Source organism: Mesoplodon bidens, assembly GCF_964165515.1.
Source record: "Mesoplodon bidens genome assembly, contig: HAP1_SCAFFOLD_451, whole genome shotgun sequence".
Classification (NCBI taxonomy): domain Eukaryota; kingdom Metazoa; phylum Chordata; class Mammalia; order Artiodactyla; family Ziphiidae; genus Mesoplodon; species Mesoplodon bidens.
The window spans coordinates 117,397-136,927 of NW_027671878.1; the positions used below are offsets into that span (position 1 = coordinate 117,397).

General features: G+C 47.3%; 1 protein-coding gene across 1 annotated transcript in view; it reads right to left on the reverse strand.

Annotated features, from left to right (window-relative positions):
* Window positions 1-6,458: 6,458 nt before the first annotated feature.
* Window positions 6,459-19,531, reverse strand: part of LOC308610876 (uncharacterized protein) — a gene marked incomplete at its 5' end in the record, with an annotated part of 114,920 nt that continues 101,847 nt past the window's right edge. The window contains one exon of the mRNA XM_081259876.1: window positions 6,459-7,058. The remainder of the gene's footprint in view (window positions 7,059-19,531) is intronic.

Consider the following 19,531-nt stretch of genomic DNA (forward strand, 5'->3'; position numbering starts at 1 on the left):
TATGCTTGTCTCAAAGATTAAGCCATGCACGTCTAAGTACGCACCGCTGGTACACTGAAACAGCGGATGGCTCACTAAATCAGTTATGGTACCTCTGGTCGCTCGCTATTGCAATTGGATTACAAGTAGTTATACTGATCATTGTTCTTTGTTTCCAGATTGTTTGCTCTTTGTGTCTCCCTGCTGTACTGTGTCTTTGTTAACGTTAGTAGCTGCATTACTTATATCCTGTCTACTTTATAAGACTGGCGTCTCTTACAGTACCCAGTATGGAACCAGGCCTCCAACAATACTTCAATGGCTAAACATCTTGAGAAAATAGACCACATTTATAACATGAAATAATTGTAATAGTGTGATTCTAGGTACAGGAGGAAGCAACAAGGGAAAATGTCTCCTGGATCATAATTAGATAGAGGATCCAGAAGATCTTTAATTAGCAATAGGGCCTAATCCAAAAACTAGCACCTGGAGTGGCATATCAAGAATTCTCCCCTGACCTGGGATGAGCCTCCCAGCGCCGTGGGACAAAATTTGATCCTGAAACGTCTCCCAAATATGGGTCAAAATCCTGACCAAGAGGAGAGGATCTGAGAAATGGAATATTTCCTGACACATCAGTCATTAGCGACTGCAGCCCCCCAACGTGAGCCGGTGAGCCCTGACGAAACTCAGGATATGAGAATATAGGACACAGGCCCCAGACAGCTGAGGTACATATCAAATGACTGATTTCAGTGAGCCCAGACCCTTGCATCTTCCCGTACATGGAAAAGTGCTGAATTCCTTAACTTGAGATGCTGCCTCCCAGGCTTGAAGCCCTCAAAATTCCCATCAAAGAGGTCGTAACTCTCAACTTTTAGGCTGAGAATATTTTTTTAAGGCTACAGGTGTAAAGGACACACTTTCCAGAGAGGAACAAAAAAACCAAAAACCCAACGTTTGGAACACCGGCACCAATGGTGGACACTCCCGGAAAGATCCATCTGATGAAGCAATTAGAAGGGCCGTCACCCCCTTTTATCCACAAGACTGTGGAATGGACATTGACAGTAGGGAATTGTAACAGGGAAGAGCCAAATCGGACTCCACATGGGATCTGTTCCTTTTACTTTAACCTTTGCCTTCTGCTGCTTTTGTTCACTACAAGGATACTGTCTGTACCTGTACATAATGGCCTGCCTCGGGGAACCCTGTCCCTCTGTCTGAATGTTAAACCAAAGTGCCTTTGTTCAGGGAAACATATGGACTCCTTCCACCTGTGGATGGCTACAATTAAGAAGAAATTAACACATCTCCTCCCCGAGGCTGGCCATTCCAGGGGCTATTCGCACAACTTATGGCCTTCTTACTTTACCTCCTCATCTCCTCCCCACCTCTGTATTATAAAAGAAACTGGCACCCAAACCCCGATAAGATGGTTATTTTGAGACTTTACTCTGCCATCTTCTCGGTCTGCTGGCTTTCTGAATAAAGTCATATTCCTTGCCTCAACACCTCATCTCCGATTTATGGTCTGTCGTGCGGCAAGCAGAGCAACCTTGGACTTGGTAACATGTTTACTCAGGACACGGTGTCACAAAACGGGACACTGTTTTCTGTTTGTTTTGTTTTTGTTTTGGGCCGTGCCATGTGGCTTGTGGGATCGTAGTTCCTCGACCAGAGATCCAACCCGCACTCCCTGCAGTGGAAGCTCGGAGTCCTCACCAATGGACTCCCAGGGAATTCCCATGGGACACTGTTACCTGGCAGTCACGGCCCTCACCTTTGTGAGGCAGAGGTAGTAGTGTAGCAGGACTGAGAACGGTGTGACGTTTAAAGATTAGGTGGTGAAAGCAGGATTTCACAGGAAGTTAATCCAGTGATACTTGCAGAGAAATGTCAATTCAGCGTTAAGAAGACTGTGGACAAGGTGTGGAGTTTGCAAATAAACTTCATTTTCTAGAGTCAAATCTGCCAAGGCTTCCACTAAATTTGCAGTTGTGGCTATAACCTTAAGACACCTGAGACAGGCAAAAGCAACTGAATCAAGTTGTATGCTATAACAGGCAATAGGCCTGTGTTTACTACCATGCTCACACAGTTCTGCGCGGCCTGATTATGCCTTTCATGCACAAATAAAGGAAAAGGTTTTGAATAACCTAAAGTTAATCTATTAAGTAGAGATCTCTTTTCGAACTTAAAAGGGCTAATATACTTTGCCTCCAGTGGAGATCTCACCTTAAAGTATCCGGATCGGGCTTCCCTGGTGGCGCAGTGGTTGACAGTTCACCTGCCGATGCAGGGGACACGGGTTCGTGCCCCGATCCGGGAAGATCCCACATGCCGCAGAGCGGCTGGGCCCGTGAGCCATGGCCGCTGAGCCTGCGTGTCCGGAGCCTGTGCTCCGCAATGGGAGAGGCCACAACAGTGAGAGGCCCGCGTACCGCAAAAAAAAAAAAAAAAAAAAAAAAGTTTCCGGATCAACCTGAACCTGATCATTTGGGTAACCCTAAGGCAGGCAGCTCTTGCAGTGCTTGTTTTAGCCTTATAAAAACCTGCTTGTGTTTATCTTCCCAAGCAAAGGATTCAGGAACTAAATCTTTAATAAGTTCACAGAGTGGAAGAGGTAACAGAAAAATTTGGAACCTAGAGCTTGCAATAACCAGCTAAACCTAGAAATCCACAATGCTAGCACTTAGTTGTGAGTCTAGGAAGTTCCTGTATCAGCCTAATTCTCTCTGGAGATAGCTGAATTCCTTCAGTGCTTAGATTACGTCCTAGGTAATGAACAGCGTCTACGGATAATTGTAATTTTTCCTTTGTTCTTTCTCAGCTAACTGTTGCAGCAAATAAATGAAATCTTTTATGAATGCCTTATGGAACCTTTACAGTAGCTGAGTACAGCAGGAGGTTATCTCCATATGGTAAAAAGGCTGATTTCTCAGGGAACTAGAGGGTACTTAAATCTTGGTGAAGTACTTGGGAGGAAAAAAGAAGGAGTCCCAGTGAACCCTTGAGGCATAAAAGTGCAGGTATATTGTTGATTGTTCCAAGTAAAGCCATGTAGATATTGGCTGTTGGGTCTCCGGGATGCTGAAGAAAGGTGAACAAAGGTCTCCAACTGTAAACCATTTCAAGTCAGTTCAAGCTTGTGACACAAGGGTGGCTAGGTTTGGAACAACAGGAAAACAGGGAAAAACTATTTTTATTAACAGCTCCCAAGTCCTGGACAAATCGCCATCCTGCCAGGTTTCCAACCAGGCAAGATTGGCATGCTGCAGGGACGAGTACACGAATGATTACCTCCTGGGCAATTAGGTCTTCTACAATAGCTATGGGACCTTGTATGACCGCAGGCTTTAATAGCTGTTGAGGAAACCTAGGGAGAGGTTTAGCTACATCTATCTGAATCTTTATAGGTTTGCATTTTTTTATTCTTCTCATGTTAACACTGTCAGAAGTAGCCCCCAAATTTGCAGGCATCTCCATCCAATTAGGGAACTTTTGTTGAACTTCCGCTTTTAGGTCCAGGACAGATTGTAAGGAACATAACTGATCAGGTTCACGTTGATCAGGAAATTTTAAGGTGAGATCTCCACTGGAGGCAAAATGTACTGGCCCTTTGAAGTTAGAAAAGAGATCTCTACTGAATAGATTAACTGGGGCTATACTGCATAGCAGAAAGGAATCTTGGTTGAGATAAAAATTCTCTCTGAACTGTATTAGGTACTCCCACTATGGAAACATCCTCTTTACTCAGAGGCACCTGTTGTTCTTTGAGGGTGGGATTTAGAGTAGAAAGCACAGCTCTGGTTAGGGCTAGGGGTAGGGTGTTAAAGGGTTAGGTAATTATGTTTACAGTTAGGGTTAGAGTTTAATGTAGATTTCAAAGTAAAATATGAGAGTGGGGTTTCAAGTAGAAAGCATAGCTCCAGTATCAACTAAAATTTGGCCGTTTTTCATTATATTTTCCTCTGGGCCGTTTAAGGTCATTGCTGCTAATAGTTTACCAGAGAACCTCTGGAGTTCTGCCAACTAGGGGAGAGGGTCACGGGGGGCCCTCCCTTTGAGACAGATACGAGAGCATTTGTGAAGAGTTTGCATAGGACTTTTGAGGACACCTCTTTTTCCAGTGTCCTCACTGATTACAAATGAAACATCAACTTTGGGTCATCAAATTGATTATGGACCCCTAGGAGGTTGTAATGGGGGAGGCCCAGGTGTCATTTTGTGTTCCTTGCCTTAGAGCTGTTGTAACTGTAAGGCTATGAGCTTGGTGGATTTCTGTTTGTGGTCTTGCTCCAAGGTCCTTTCAAAATGCTCAGCTATAGTCACGAGTTCAGTCAGGCCTATAGCCTCCCACCCTCTTTTCTGCCCTTTTATCAATCCACTCATCTCAGAAGATAATCCACTTACAAAGAGGGCAGTTAAAGCAGGCTGAGTGGCCTTTTTATTCCTTGGAACACCAACTGCTGTAAAAAGAGAGCTTCCAAACTGGCTCTAAAGTCTTCCACAGATTCACCCCTCTTTTGTTTGTATGAGTGAATAATAGAGCAATCATTAGGCCAATTAATAATAGACGAAGTGTGAGCAGGGAAGATTTTAGGAATAGCTTATAAAAGGTTAGTTGTTATTCTGCAAGCCTTTTTAGGTTGAGGATCTTGAATACCATCCTAGGGATTATGTCATTTTGCTTCCCACATCCATTCTGGGGCTTCCCCCAGTCCTACCAACATGTGTACAAGTGGATAAAGATCTAGCAGTTTGGGGACATACGCCCTGACAGTGACTCTAAGTTCTTTAAAAAATGTTGGGGGTTCCTCCAAGGTTTAGAGAATTCTTTGACTACAGCTCTCAGTTCAGTCTTTGACCAAGGGGTAAAGGACACCTGAGGGGGCTCACCTGCAACCTCAGGTAGTTTTACTTTAAATGGCAATTGTTAAATATTCTTTTTGGAATAGAGAAGTATTTCAGACCGGAAGTGAGTAACACAAGAGTCCTCGGGTGACAACGGAAAGGGGGGGACAGTAGGAGGTACGTCTGCAGTCACATCCGTCCTACGGTCTTTTGTCTCAGGTACCTTTTGTCTCTTTAATTTTTCATTAGCTTTTTGTTCTAAGTCTCTAAACGAAGCTCTTTTGGAATCTTGAAACCGTCTGTAAACTTTTACATACCAAGTAAAGCAGGCATCTCATTCTCCCTGTGCAATCTGTGAACCCTTGCTCTCTAGTGGTTTCCTTAAATGTACAATCTTGTCTAACTGGAACATGCCCCACAATGACCACTGTAATTCTAGATCAATATTAGTATAATTTTTCCATCTTTCTAAATATCTACAACCTCCAGGACCATAGTTCTTAAATATAAAATAAGCAGGTGTGCCAGAAGCTGGCATTCTCAACTCTTGGGCGATAAAGGATCTCATTTCCTTAGCTAGCCTTTGTCAACCCAAAAGAACACACAAAAAACCTGCGCCTTAATATATCAGCAGTAACAAAGAGATGTTACTATGTCCTGGACAAAAGAAGGCCTGGTATGCACCACCACCGATTCCCAGGGATCCTTGGACTGAGGAAAAAGATCCAAACGGCAAATCCCAAGGAAGGGGGACTGCAAACTGATTCCAAACAAAATGGAGAACTATAGCCACCACCAACAGCTCCAAGCATGGAAACTGGGGGCTGATTCCAAACAGATGGGCAAGTGCAGACTACACTGTCAGCAGTGCCCAGTGTGGAATCCAGGGAACAAAATTAGGGGCTATGGTTGACCACTCAAAAAATATACTGGCAATAACCAAGAGATGTTACTGTGTCCTGGGAATTTCCATCTGAAAGGCTAGGGGTTTGGCCTCAAGGAGAATCCTCTACCAGCCAAACTGACCTGCCCTGTAAAGGAAAGCCAGTTAGATTGGGAGCACAAACGCAAAGAGAATGGAGCTCAAACCAAGAGGAGCTTACCAACAACCTTCAGGAATGGCAAGAAAGAAAGTGAACTCAAAGGAGTTGTGGGCACCACACCTGTTCCTCCTTGTCCCAAATGTTATCAGAAATTTGCTTCAGATCCCATCACTGCCACCAATATATTTACCTTTTTCTTTTTAAAAAGATAAGCATTTAATCATAAAATCATCTTGTTAGCAGTAGCAATCATAAGAGTGGATTTTAGAAAAGTGCACATACATATTTTTATACAGAACATTTCTGGACGGATACATATTAAACTGTTAGTGGCCACCTCTGCATGCCCCCAATGTATTAAAAAACAAAATTTAACGGAGTAAATTGGAAGATTTACTTTGAATTTTGAATAAATTGGCCTTATTAAACGATTCATGAATCAGGCAGCATCTCATCTGATAGAAAGGGAGATACTCCAACGGGTTACACAACATGGAAGGCTTTCTTTTTTTTTGGCCATGCCACATGGCATGTGGAAATTTTAGTTCCCCGACCAGGGATCGAACCCATGCCCCGTGCATTGGAAGCGCGGAGTCTTGGCTGCTGGACCACCAGGGAAGTCCCAGAAGACTTGTATAGTAAGGAGGGTGGGACAAGGAAAGAAAGTCATCATCAAGGGAAAAAATGAAAGTTCACTGGAGGAAAGTAAAACTTCAGGTGACAACGGCGTCTCATTGGCTAAACTGCGGAATTTTCTATTAGCTATTTCTATTTTCTATTTCTTGTTGCTGGCCAGGAAGGAAGTCTTCCCTCCTCCAGCTGGGGTAGTAAAGTGGTTGCACTTCCTCTTTGGGGTCAGTAAATGACCTCTTCCTGTTGGGGTAATTGATGATGAGTGGCACGGCATGAGAGCTCCCTCTACGGGCCTTCCAGACTCCAATTCTAGTGCAGGTTTCCTTTTGTTAACATTCACAGCATGTTTTATTGGCAGGAGGAGTCACAATGAGGGAGAAAAGGCCACAAGACTCACCATAAAGAAGGCTCAGAAATGCTTGGGTGGGTCCAAGGCAGGCACAAGGTGGCTGTGGGGTCAGCTGGTGGCTACAACGATCACATGGTTCCCTCTGATGGGTTTGCAGCTCGATGTGGAAGAGTGAATAAAAGGGTCAGTTCATCCTATCAGAGAAACATGAAACTGAGATAAGCTTCCCACTGCTAGAAGCATCTTGAGCCTTCAGAAAAGAACAGAGAACATGTCTAAAGGGTTTGGGAACATCAGAGCCACATCTCCTCAGAGTGGGACTCCCCAGGCTCTCCAGGTCTCAGTCCCCAACTCTCCCTCAGTGACAAAGCCTCCCTACCTCTGTCCTTGTCAGCTCAGTGATCCCTAGAGGTCCTGCCTATCCGTGAGGACTTAGGTTTCCATGAGACAGGTTGGTTGAGACCTAGTGATACAGTTGACCAGCCTGATATGCAACAGTTCCCACCACCCTGGGGCAGTTGGGCTCAGGGACACATGGCTCTGGACCCCATGTGGAGGGTGTCCTTGCACGTCCGCTGTGCCACAGAAGAGCCAGGAACGCCTGTAGCTGTCCAACTGATTCTCAGGGGGTTTTCCTGGGAGAGCCCTTGGTCATCTGACCTCCTATCCAGGAAGCCCCATGACTTTCTGATTGCTGCCTGTCATGCCAACAACACACCTGTGAAGGTTCTGCTCTGCATGGCCATCTGTCTGCCAGGCGCCCCCTTCTAGGGACCCAGATGCTAGGACCACACAAATGCTGAAGGAGTGTCCACCTGCCTAAGGTACAGACACCCCTGTATCCATCTGCATGATTTCTACTGGGAATCAACAACATTTGTGGGGATTCTCTGGCCCTAAAGAACAGACCAACCTGATAGGAGCAATGCAATGATTCACAATTACCAGGGTCAATGCACATATACAAGGGCCCATAGCCCCAGATGCCCCACTCACAATTCACATGAGGGTCCCATACGTACCCACCGATGCCCAAATATTCTTGCTTCATACATACACAATCCAAACACGCACATCAGTGGTACGCTGCTAAGTGCTTGATAAAAAGCTCTCCGAGAAAGGCGGGAAAGACTTCACTTATGGTATCTACATGGTATAAATATTCCCAGCAGGACCAATTTCAAGCTACCCACCTGACATCACTAAACACACAGCTGGGAAGAGATATGCACCATTGACTCTCCCAAGACAGTATGAACCCGTTCCAGCACATCCCATAACTTTTCCTGTGAATATGTGCACAGAATCCACTTACACCCCAAGGAGAACTCTCAACTCCCACCACAGATATATAACCAAAAGGACACCACATACACATTTGTGTTTGTACATATACATATATATATATATCTCCTGAACACACACCCTCACCCTGAATAAATACACAAACAGACCACCTCTTACTACCTAAATTTTTACAGATGAAACCTTACTCACCCTGAATATTCACATTCCACTCTCACAACTATATATACACACACAACATGGGCCTGAAAACAAACATGTGCAACCAATATGCCATCCAGATGTACACACTGAGTACCTAAGCACACAGGGTCACCAAGTACACAACTGTCTCATGTGCAACCCAAAAAAAGACCCATATGCAATCCCACAGCCCTAAAATACATAGACTGCAGGACTCCTGCACACACACAGAACCCACACAGCCTACTGGTTTCCAAACACACAAACTAAACTCTCACGTCCCACAGAATACATACCCCAGAAGCCCCAGGAACTCAAACACACACACAGACACAAATAATCTATACTTATCAAATACAGCTGACCCTTGAACAGCTTGGGGGTTAGGGCGCCAACCCTCCATGCAGTGGCTCTGCATCCATGGATCCTGTAGTAGTCCTGTAGTAGTTACTGAAAAAGAAATCCACTATAAGTGGACCCGTGTGGTTCAAACCCATGTTGTTCAAGGGTCAACTGTCCATATAAGTCCACCTCACTAATACTGAGAACACACATACAAGCAACACCACTAAATTCTTCAGGCATTACATTTTGAAATAGACACATAGAGGACTCGAAGCCTCCTGCTACACTCACAAATCACAAATACACACATCCACAAACTACTCATGAGTATACACCCCAAATGCTCAGACACACTCAAAACAGAAAAACACCGACAACCTCTGCAGTCTTACTAAGATACATACACAATTCTCACACACCTATGGACACACACATGCAAATATTCCTAACCCCTGAACATATGGATCCCCTCCCAAACACTATACATTATGCTACCTCTCCAGAATACAAGCTCCCCACCACTACTCCAACATACAAACTGTATATGTGTGTGTGTGTATATATATATGTTTCTACCCTCACCCTGAATATATAGACAGACCACCTCTTACTCCTACCAAACACATGGATAAACACCCTAGCGTTCTCCAAAGAAATACACTTTGAATACTCCTAACAACTCCATACCTTATGAACAAACTCTGATAATGCATGCACCTGATGATGGACACGCACACGGATTAGAATACACAAGTAAGATACATGGAAATATCTCCAGCAAACCATTTATGAAACAACTTCCATATATCAAATTATCCCTAGCTATCAGGAGCCAGCTCACACATATGCAAGTACTAACAAATACCCGTATCACATATTTCTAATACATACAAATGCAATTGTCCATCTTCCCTGTAGAAACATAGAACCCCACCTCTCTATCAGATACACATATACTCACTTCCCAAAATACATAAGCCTAAGAGGCTCCTACTGAAAATTACAAATGCACAGCCTCAGCAAATATTCCTCCAAGTGGCCATGCCCCTTGAATACACACACAAACTCATTTAACACACAACTCTCCACAAGTCCCAAATAGAACCACGATTACCCAGTACACTACAAATAGACAATAATGTCACCCTATACGCCCTTTGTTCCAAATACACATACAGTACCACGCTACTGGCGTATACATAACCCCATATTCCCAACCTCTCACACAGAATGAACTCTGCCATCTTGCAGAATACAGGATCATACAAACACAACATACCTACACATTCAACATCCACCAGCCCCATAAAATAGTCACAGACTTGCCCTCTACACATCCAAATATACATACACAGCTCCTGAAAATGCACACCCACAAACACCCCATAACCATACAACATGCCCTGAATACACAAATGATCAGCCTACATTCCCCAAATATACAAAATTAACAGACTGGACACCCAAAGTAATATACACCACTACTTTTCCTGACATTGCCCTTACGCATATGCAGATAATCCTTCCAAATCCACCATTACACACACACAAATCCCCAAATTCATGGGTGAAAAAAACACATGTAAACATATTCCCCAAACACCAAATTACAAACACCTAACCACCAACTCCTTGAGTATGCCTGCGTCACATCTCAACACCCTCCAAATACAACGCTCACTCTTACACACTCTCACAAAAACACAGGCATGACCTCCCTTCAAACACAAATATCCACAGACAAAACCAACCCACACATTTGACTACCTATCAGATTCCCACCAACCAATTAAGTATGTACAGACCCCATCTATGCTTGCAAATCAATCATGATTTGACACCAGACTACAAATACATGTTTATTACCACATTCAGCAAAGTTGCTCGCATCACTGACAAAAGAATGCAGTTTGAACCTAAGTGTTGACTGATGTTTTTATGATAAGAAGGAAGACACTAGTGAAACGATGAGTGTGTTCCTTGCATTTTCACTCATTTTCCAATCACCTGAGCTACACCTTCGGAACCAGATGAGGGTTTTCAACTCGCAAGAACTTCCCTCTAGCTTTTGTACTCTTCACAACGCGCAGACTAGAACGGCACCTGTTTAATAGCTCGCACACACTATTTAGCCCCCACTGTAGGCCCCGCAATCACTGAACCCTTCATGCAGCCGGCTCCCCAGTGGTGCCGATAATCCTGGGGTAAACATCTCAAGGGAATCGAGCTCTATGGGGGCGTGAATCCACATTGTGGGGAGTCTCCTTACATGGACAAGGGCACAAATAACCCACAGGGTGAACAACAGTGCAGAGCGGTGACACCTGAGGGGTGAAAAGTCCCCGTACCCCTTACCTCAGGATTCCTAGAATTGACTCTACAGGCCGCCATGACAGGCCCCTCCCCCGCCGGACAGCCATTGGGGCTCCACCCTCCGCGCTCCCGCATGCGCTCCTGTCTTCCGGAGCAAACTGCCCCAGCAGACGCCGGGAGCTGTTGGAGGACGGCGGTCCGCCGTGCCCGAGAGCCCCGCCCCAGTGGGCGTGCACAGGCGTGCGCGGGCGTGCAGGCGCGGGGTGCGCGGGCCTAGGAGGTCTCTGCAGGAGAGGACAGAAATGGAGGGTCGGGCAAGCTGCGGAACTTCTCTGGCGACGCTCCTCGCTGGGAACCTTCGTGACGGTCTCTTCTTTTTTTTTTTTTTTTTCTTTTTGCGGTATGCGGGCCTCTCACTGTTGTGGCCTCTCCCGTTGCGGAGCACAGGCTCCGGATGCGCAGGCCCAGCGGCCATGGCTCACGGGCCCAGCCGCTCCGCGGCATATGGGATCCTCCCAGACCGGGGCACGAACCCGTATCCCCTGCATCGGCAGGCGGACTCTCAACCACTGCGCCACCAGGGAGGCCCCGGTCTCTTCTTAAAACCAGCTCTTGGGAAATGTGCACTCGTGAGTTTTATATTGCACTCGTGAAACCCATGCACTTAGCTACAAAGAGTTCTGGAGAGCTCCGCTGTAAGCACAGTAGCCTCAAATTGGGGCAAGTACTTTCATGCCCTTTGGACTGCCGTTCCTTGGTTCTTGTTAATGCCTTTCAAAAAACAGTAGGTCCTTTTTCCTAGCACACCTGAAGTTTCCGTTAAAGAACAATGCTAGCAAAGAATTTCAGACCTGGGAAACACTCTTAAGATACTGTCTCCTGACTCCGTTCCTAGAGTTTTTCCAACGCATTTATTCTACTAGAATATTTTTTCTCCGTGTTCACAGGTGTTTCCTTTGTACGGTTTTGGGGTTTTTTAAAATATAATTTTGAGAAAGAGTTGACCATCTGGGCCAATTTCAACAGGTAGTATGGGAACAATTTTATTTTCCCTCCCTCCTTTTTTATAATATCTTGCAGAATTTCAGTTGACAATAAAACAACAACAACAAAAATAGTAGCGGGATCAACTTACTGACCTGACTTTGTAATACTTCCCAAAGAAACTTCAATCATCAGATCCGCTTTCTGGTCAAATGCAAGATTAGAGCATTTCTCACTCAACAGGATGCCTCTGAAGACCCCTCACATGTAACAGCACTAAGCGCCTCCAAGTGCAGACTTGAAAACTCCACAAGACACAAACATGGTATCTCTTCGTTTCTTTAATGTTTCGTGATTGAGTGGAAGATGAACTGTCTTCTGAGGCTTGTGATCCATGTCCAGAGATGTTTTTTCTCAGTAGTCAATGCCCGCCCCCACCTTCTGTGCAGGAATAGTCAGAGATCATGATCCAAAGGACTTTTAGATACTCCCTTCTGTGACTGGTCTTCCCAAGTTACATTTGGGCTAATTTGATTATCTCTGTCTGTGGGGTGTAGGATTTTGAAGTATTACAAAAGTGATTGCAGTATTGGGACTGGCTAATTTTTGCACAGTGCAATTTTTGTATCAGTGGCCTTGAGAAGAGTCCTTCAAATACTGTATCAGAATTATGAGTGAGAATCTTGTAAATAATTGGTTGAATGACTGAACAAAGGGAGGAAGCAACAAGGAAGCCTGCCTTTCTCGAGTGCCTGGGTACAATATTTTGCCTCACCATTCCTCTAGTATGAAGTTATTGGTTGCAAATCATACAAGTTTTCCTTCATTATAAAAGCTCCAGGGCTTCCCTGGTGGCGCAGTGGTTGAGAGTCCGCCTGCTGATGCAGGGGACACGGGTTCGTGCCCCGGTCTGGGAAGATCCCCCATGCCGCGGAGCAGCTGGGACCGTGAGCCATGGCCGCTGAGCCTGCGCGCCCGGAGCCTGTGCTCCGCAACGGGAGAGGCCACAACAGTGAGAGGCCCGCGTACCGCAAAAAAAAAAAAAAAAAAAAAAACCTAGGTTGATGGATAAAGACGTGAAAGGAAGGGACTGTCATGCTCAACCTCGGTGCCGTGAATCAAAACAACAGTTTATAAACTGCCTAAAGAGGCACACGCCAATTGTGTTGCCACTGTGGGAGGTGGAAGGAACTTCCGGTTCTTGCCTACCTGCCAGAGCCCTCGTGGAATGTCCCCCCAGCGCACGCCACCCCACCCCGACCCACGTGCCCTCTGCCCCTCCCCCACCACAGAACGGTTCAGCCCGCATTTTCCGGTTTACTTTCAAACGTGTCCCTCGTTGACTTGGATCCCGAGCGTTTGCTGAAGCAGGTCGCTCTCTGGCTCCTGGTCTTGACTTTTCTCATTGAGGCTACCAGGCAGCAGTAGTCCGTGCCCAAGCCTGCAGGATGGCTTCAATAGGAGGTAAGCCTATAGGCTGGGGGTGTGTTCTCAGAGACCCTGCCATCCTCACATCCTTCAGGTTCACATGTTACACTTAACTGTGGGCACCTAGTTGGACTGAAGTAGAGGGAGAAGAGAGCACTGGACGCACAAGGACATTTCACCTGGGGAGACTGGGGAGCCTGAAGAAACCTGAGACTGCCCTGGGGAGGAGGGGTCGTTGGAGGTGGATCCAGAGGAATTGCCCTGGCTATGGAGAAAGGATGGCAGCAGACAGTCTGATTCTTTCTAGAAGGGAGACAAGCCACTTTGAAACGTGTGTGTAAGGATGTGTGTGATATCCTGGTGGTGACACAGGGAGGGTCATGAGGAAAGCCTAGAGCTGTATTGTGTTCCTCAGGCACCTGAAGCTTGCCTCACCATATCTTTCAAAGGGGTTTGAACAGGAGCATACTGTATCTCAGGGGGCCGTGGGGAGAGATGGTCTTGGTGAGAAAACTATTCAATGGGGCTGTGTGTGGCCACACCTGCAGTGAAGTGTCCTCTCCGAGAGCTAGGCAGGGGGTTACTCTAACTGCCGCAGCCCACACCTCGTCCACTCCTCCCAGCCCAGAGCTCACTTGTCAGTTCAGGTAACTGTTGCCTTGGATTCAACAGGGGATGGGCAACCATTACGAGTAACTTCAGCCAAGAGAGGGCTCAGGTTCCTGAGTTGCTCTGAATTGTTCTTCCTTTTGTGGAATGGCAGTACTTCAGACCTACTTCATCTTGTCCAGTATCTCATGGTGGACCCTCAGGCTGCCTTGAGAGGAAGAGTTTGTTCCTATTTCAGGTCACTCCTTCATGGACAGGGAACAGATGTGGAGTGGGGTTGTTTCGGGTGGAATGTCTATGAAGCCTGCTTCCTCTTTTAAAGGGGGAAGGAGTGTAGCCCAGGATCAGGAAGATGATCTTCTGTGTTACTATTAAACGTCCTATGACATCTGTTCTGGTGAGTTAGGTGCACCGTGGTGTGTACCTTGTTCTCCTGAACAGGGATGTGTTTCAGACAACTTGATCGCCATGGCATCTGGCTTATGCCTGCATCTCAGATTGTCTCTCCGTTATTGGGAGCTGGAAGGGGAAGGACCACAGGCAGTCTATACTCCCACGACCAATGTAACATGACAATTCCCTGGCCCTTGTTTAATCCTCTGCAGCCATCACTGGCTGTGAAATGACAGAATCTAAGGGACATGCGCCTACTTCTCAGACCACGCCAAGCCCCTAGGAACAGAACTCCTGACTGATGACAGTGACTCTGGGCACTGGGGAAGGGGTGGCAGGACCTGGCCCATGTTACGTATCTGCTGTGGGTTGTTCGGAGATGCAGGTGCTTTCTGGGCCAGTGTCATGGGTTTGTATCAGGATTCCATTAGAGATATTTTCCAGCATTTTGTTTTGTTTTGTGAGGCTAGGAAAGAAAGAGGGGATTTATACTGAGCATCAGGAAAAGGAGGACTGAGGAGGAGGTGGGGCCCTAATATTTTACACAGTGCCTGTCCACAAAGGGCCTTTGGGGGCCTAGAACTTACCTTGCAGAAGGCCCCACCTGCTAGTACGCCGGCTGAGGGGCATTTCTCACAGAGCAGATGTCCACACAGCTCCAGGTCTTGGGAGACAGCCTGTGAGGCTTAGGTGCCAGGGTGTGCCTTAGGGAGGCTCTCCAAGTGAGTGCTTGCTGAGGCAATTTCTTCTCGGCAGGCAGGGGTCAGGGAGCTTGGTGGATGGGCGTGGGGTCACCAGTGGAATAATTCTCAACTGGAGGTCAGGGCATGAAAATCACTTGAAGACATTTGCACGCTGCAGTTTCCCTTGTCCAAGAGTCTCTCATCTATGGAGATTTACACTCTGATGCCGCAGAAAGCCTCAGTCCCACTTGCCCATTCTCCTCCTCCATTCACTCCTTTCCTTTGCCTCAACAGCATCTGCAGTGCTGGGAACGGATGTCACCATGAACCCCGGTGCCTCCTTGTCTACTTTCATGGCAGTGTCCTTTCCTCCACCCATTCCTGGCGCCCAGCACTGGCCACCCTGGGAGCAGCACCTGCCACCTCTCATCACCCCCGCATTCCCTCCTGGCAGCAGCCTGTGGCTGCCAGCTTTCCCCAGGATGCCTTTGGTGGCTAATGGTGGCTGTGGCCCCAGTGCCCCTGGGGCTTGCAACTTCACTGTACAAGTCAGGTCACAAGGGAGGCCAGTGCAGGCCCCCCCGGCTCAGACCTTTATCGTTCCTCAGGGCCCCCTCAACTGGAGCGCTCCAGGGGCCCTCAGCGGGAGTGCTGCATGTCCTGCACCCATATTCTTAGCAACCCCTGCGATGGAGACCATTGTGACTGCTCCAGCTGTTGGAGTTACTCAGGCTGGCAAGGGAGGCTGGACCCCAGGCTTTCCTCCTCAAGCTCCACCACCAGCTGCCCAGATGGCCCCTAACATTCGCCCAGTGAACTCTGGGCCATGGCCACGTGGCACTTCCAGGGAGGGCAGCCTGGACACCAACCAGCCCTATGCCTCGCAGGAGGACTGCTCTAACCACCAGAGCGTGTACAGTAACTTCCGACGGTGGCAGCGCCTCAAGCCACTGGCCCGGAGACACCTTCCCCAGAGTCCTGATGCAGAAGCTCTTTCCTGCTTTCTCATGTGAGTGAACGCTCAGGGGGTCATGAGCTTATCGGAGCTCTTAGATAAAGAGGAACTGGGGATGGACTCGCAGGTTAGGTTTCTAGGGATACTGGAAGCAAGGTGTGAAGGCGATGTCCACGCCACGAAAAGGCACACTGTCAGTCATACGGGCGAGCCTGCTAGTCCACGACATCATGACTGAAATGTGCCTTATCTCAACTGACCCCACCCCTCTGTGAGTCTAGCCAGCTTGCTCTTCCATGATTCTCCTGGTAATATGGCCTCAAGACTTGCAGTCAGAGAGGGTCGTGGTGTAAGTTGAGGAGCCAAGGAGTGGATGCCACACTCTCCTGTGCTGACGTCTCCTTTCATACAGCACTTGAGTGTACGTGGCCGGGGGAGGTCACTTCGGAGAAGGGGGAGGAGCGCGGGGCCCAGGAGAGCGCTTCATGCACGCCTCGACTTTGTTGATGTGGAGAATTCTACTAGGAACAGGGTGATGGTAGAGCTCTCCTAAGGGCATGGGCTCTCTCCCACTAGAGTTGTGAGCCTGGCAGGCATTTCCATCCTAAACCTGCGGTCCCTCGTAAAAAGGGGACAATCACACTTCACCTTCAGAGGACCGTGCAGAAGACTCCTTGGGGGACTTCCGGGTAAGATGGCGGAAGAGTAAGACGCGGAGATCACCTTCCTCCCCACGGATACACCAGAAATACAGCTACACGTGGAACAACTCCTACAGAACACCTACTGAATGCTGGCAGAAGACCCCAGACCTCCCAAAAGGCAAGAAACTCCCCACATACCTGGGTAGGGCAAAGCGGAGAGATTCCCGCACAGAGGATCGGTGCCGAGCGGCACTCACCCGCCCGAGAGGCTTCTCTGCTCGCCCGCCAGGGCGGGCGGCGCTGGAAGCTGAGGCTCGGGCTTCGGTCAGAGCGCAGGGAAAGGACTGGGGCTGGCGGCGAGAACTCAGCCTGAAGGGGGCTAATGTGCCACAGCTAGCCGGCAGGGAGTCCGGGAAAACTCTGGAGCTGCCGAAGAGGCAAGAGACTTTTTCTTCCCTCTTGGTTTCCTGGTGCGCGAGGAGAGGGGATTAAGAGCGCTGCTTAAAGGGGCTCCACAGACGGGCGCGAGTCACGACTGAGAGCGCGGAGCCCAGTGACGGGCGTGGGACGCTGGGGCTGCTGCTGCCGCCGCCAAGAAGCCTGTGTGCGAGCGCAGGTCACTGTCCACACCGCCCTTCCGGGAGCCTGTGCAGCCCGCCACTGCCGGGGTCCCGGGATCCAGGGGCGGCTTCCCTGGGAGAACGCACGGCGCGCCTCGGGCTGGTGCAACGTCACGCCGAACTCTGCCACTGCAGGCTCGCCCCGCACTCCGTGCCCCTCCCTCCCGCCCGGCCTGAGTGAGCCAGAGTCCCCGAAGAGGCTGCTCCTTTAACCCTGTCCTGTCTGAGCGAAGAACAGACGCCCTCCGGCGACCTACACGCAGAGGCGGGGCCAAATCCAAAGCTGAGACCCAGGAGCTGTGAGAACAAAGAAGAGAAAGGGAAACCTCTCCCAGCAGCCTCAGAAGCAGCGGATTAAAGCTCCACAATCAACTTGATGTACCCTGCATCTGTGGAATACATGAATAGACAACAAATCATCCCAAATTGAGGAGCCAGGAGTCAGTGCTGTGCCTCTGAGGTGGGAGAGCCAACTTCAGGACACTGGTCCACAAGAGACCTCCCAGCTCCACATAATATCAAACGGCAAAAATCTTCCAGAGATCTCCATCTCAACACCAGCACCCAGCTTCACTCAACGACCAGCAAGCTACAGTGCTGGACACCCTATGCCAAACAACTAGCAAGACAGAAACACAACGCCACCCATTAGCAGAGAGGTGGCCTAAAATCATAAAAAGTCCGCAGACACCCCAAAACACACCACCAGACGTGGACCTGCCCACCAGAAAGACAAGATCCAGCCTCATTCACCAGAACACAGGCACTAGTACCTTCCACCAGGAAGCCTACACAACCCACTAAACCAACCTTAGCCACTGGGGACAGACACCAAAAACAACGGGAACTACGAACCTGTAGCCTGCAAAAAGGAGACCCCAAACACAGTAACATAAGCAAAATGAGAAGACAGAAAAACACACAGCAGGAGAAGGAACAAGATAAAAACCCACCAGACCTAACAAATGAAGACGTAATAGGCAGTCTACCTGAAAAAGAATTCAGAATAATGATGGTAAAGATGATCCAAGATTCTATTTCCCAGATCCAAAATCTTGGAAATAGAATAGACAAAATGCAAGAAACAGTTAACAAGGACCTAGAAGAACTAAAGATGAATCAAGCATCGATTAAAAACACAATACATGAAATAAAAAATACTCTAGATGGGATCAATAGCAGAATAACTGAGGCAGAAGAACGGATAAGTGAGGTGGAAGATAAAATAGTGGAAATAACTGCTGCAGAGCAAAATAAAGAAAAAAGACTGAAAAGAACAGAGGAGAGTCTCAGAGACCTCTGGGACAACATTAAACGCACCAACATTCGAATTATAGGGGTTCCAGAAGAAGAAGAGAAAAAGAAAGGGACTGAGAAAATATTTGAAGAGATTATAGTTGAAAACTTCCCTAATATGGGAAAGGAAATAGTTAATCAAGTCCAGGAAGCACAGAGAGTCCCATACAGAATAAATCCAAGGAGAAATACGCCAAGACACATATTAATCAAACTGTCAAAAATTAAACACAAAGAAATCATATTAAAAGCAGCAAGGCAAAAACAACAAATAACACACAAGGGAATCCCCATCAGGATAACAGCTGATCTCTCAGCAGAAACTCTACAAGCCAGAAGGGAGTGGCAGGACATAATTAAAGTGATGAAGGAGAGAAACCTGCAACCAAGATTACTCTACCCAGCAAGGATCTCATTCAGATTTGATGGAGAAATTAAAACGTTTACAGACAAGCAAAAGCTGAGAGAGTTCAGCACCACCAAACCAGCTTTACAACAAATGCTAAAGGAACTTCTCTAGGCAAGAAACACAACAGAAGGAAAAGACCTATAATAACGAACCCAAAACAATTAAGAAAATGGGAATAGGAACATACATATCGATAATTACCTTAAATGTAAATGGACTAAATGCTCCCACCAAAAGACACAGATTGGCTGAATGGATACAAAAACAAGACCCATATATATGCTGTCTACAAGAGACCCACTTCAGACCTAGAGACACATACAGACTGAAAGTAAGGGGATGGAAAAAGATATTCCATGCAAATGGAAACCAAAAGAAAGCTGGAGTAGCAATTCTCATATCAGACAAAATAGACTTTAAAATAAAGACTACTAGAAGAGACAAAGAAGGACACTACATAATGATCAAGGGATCGATCCAAGAAGAAGATATAACAATTG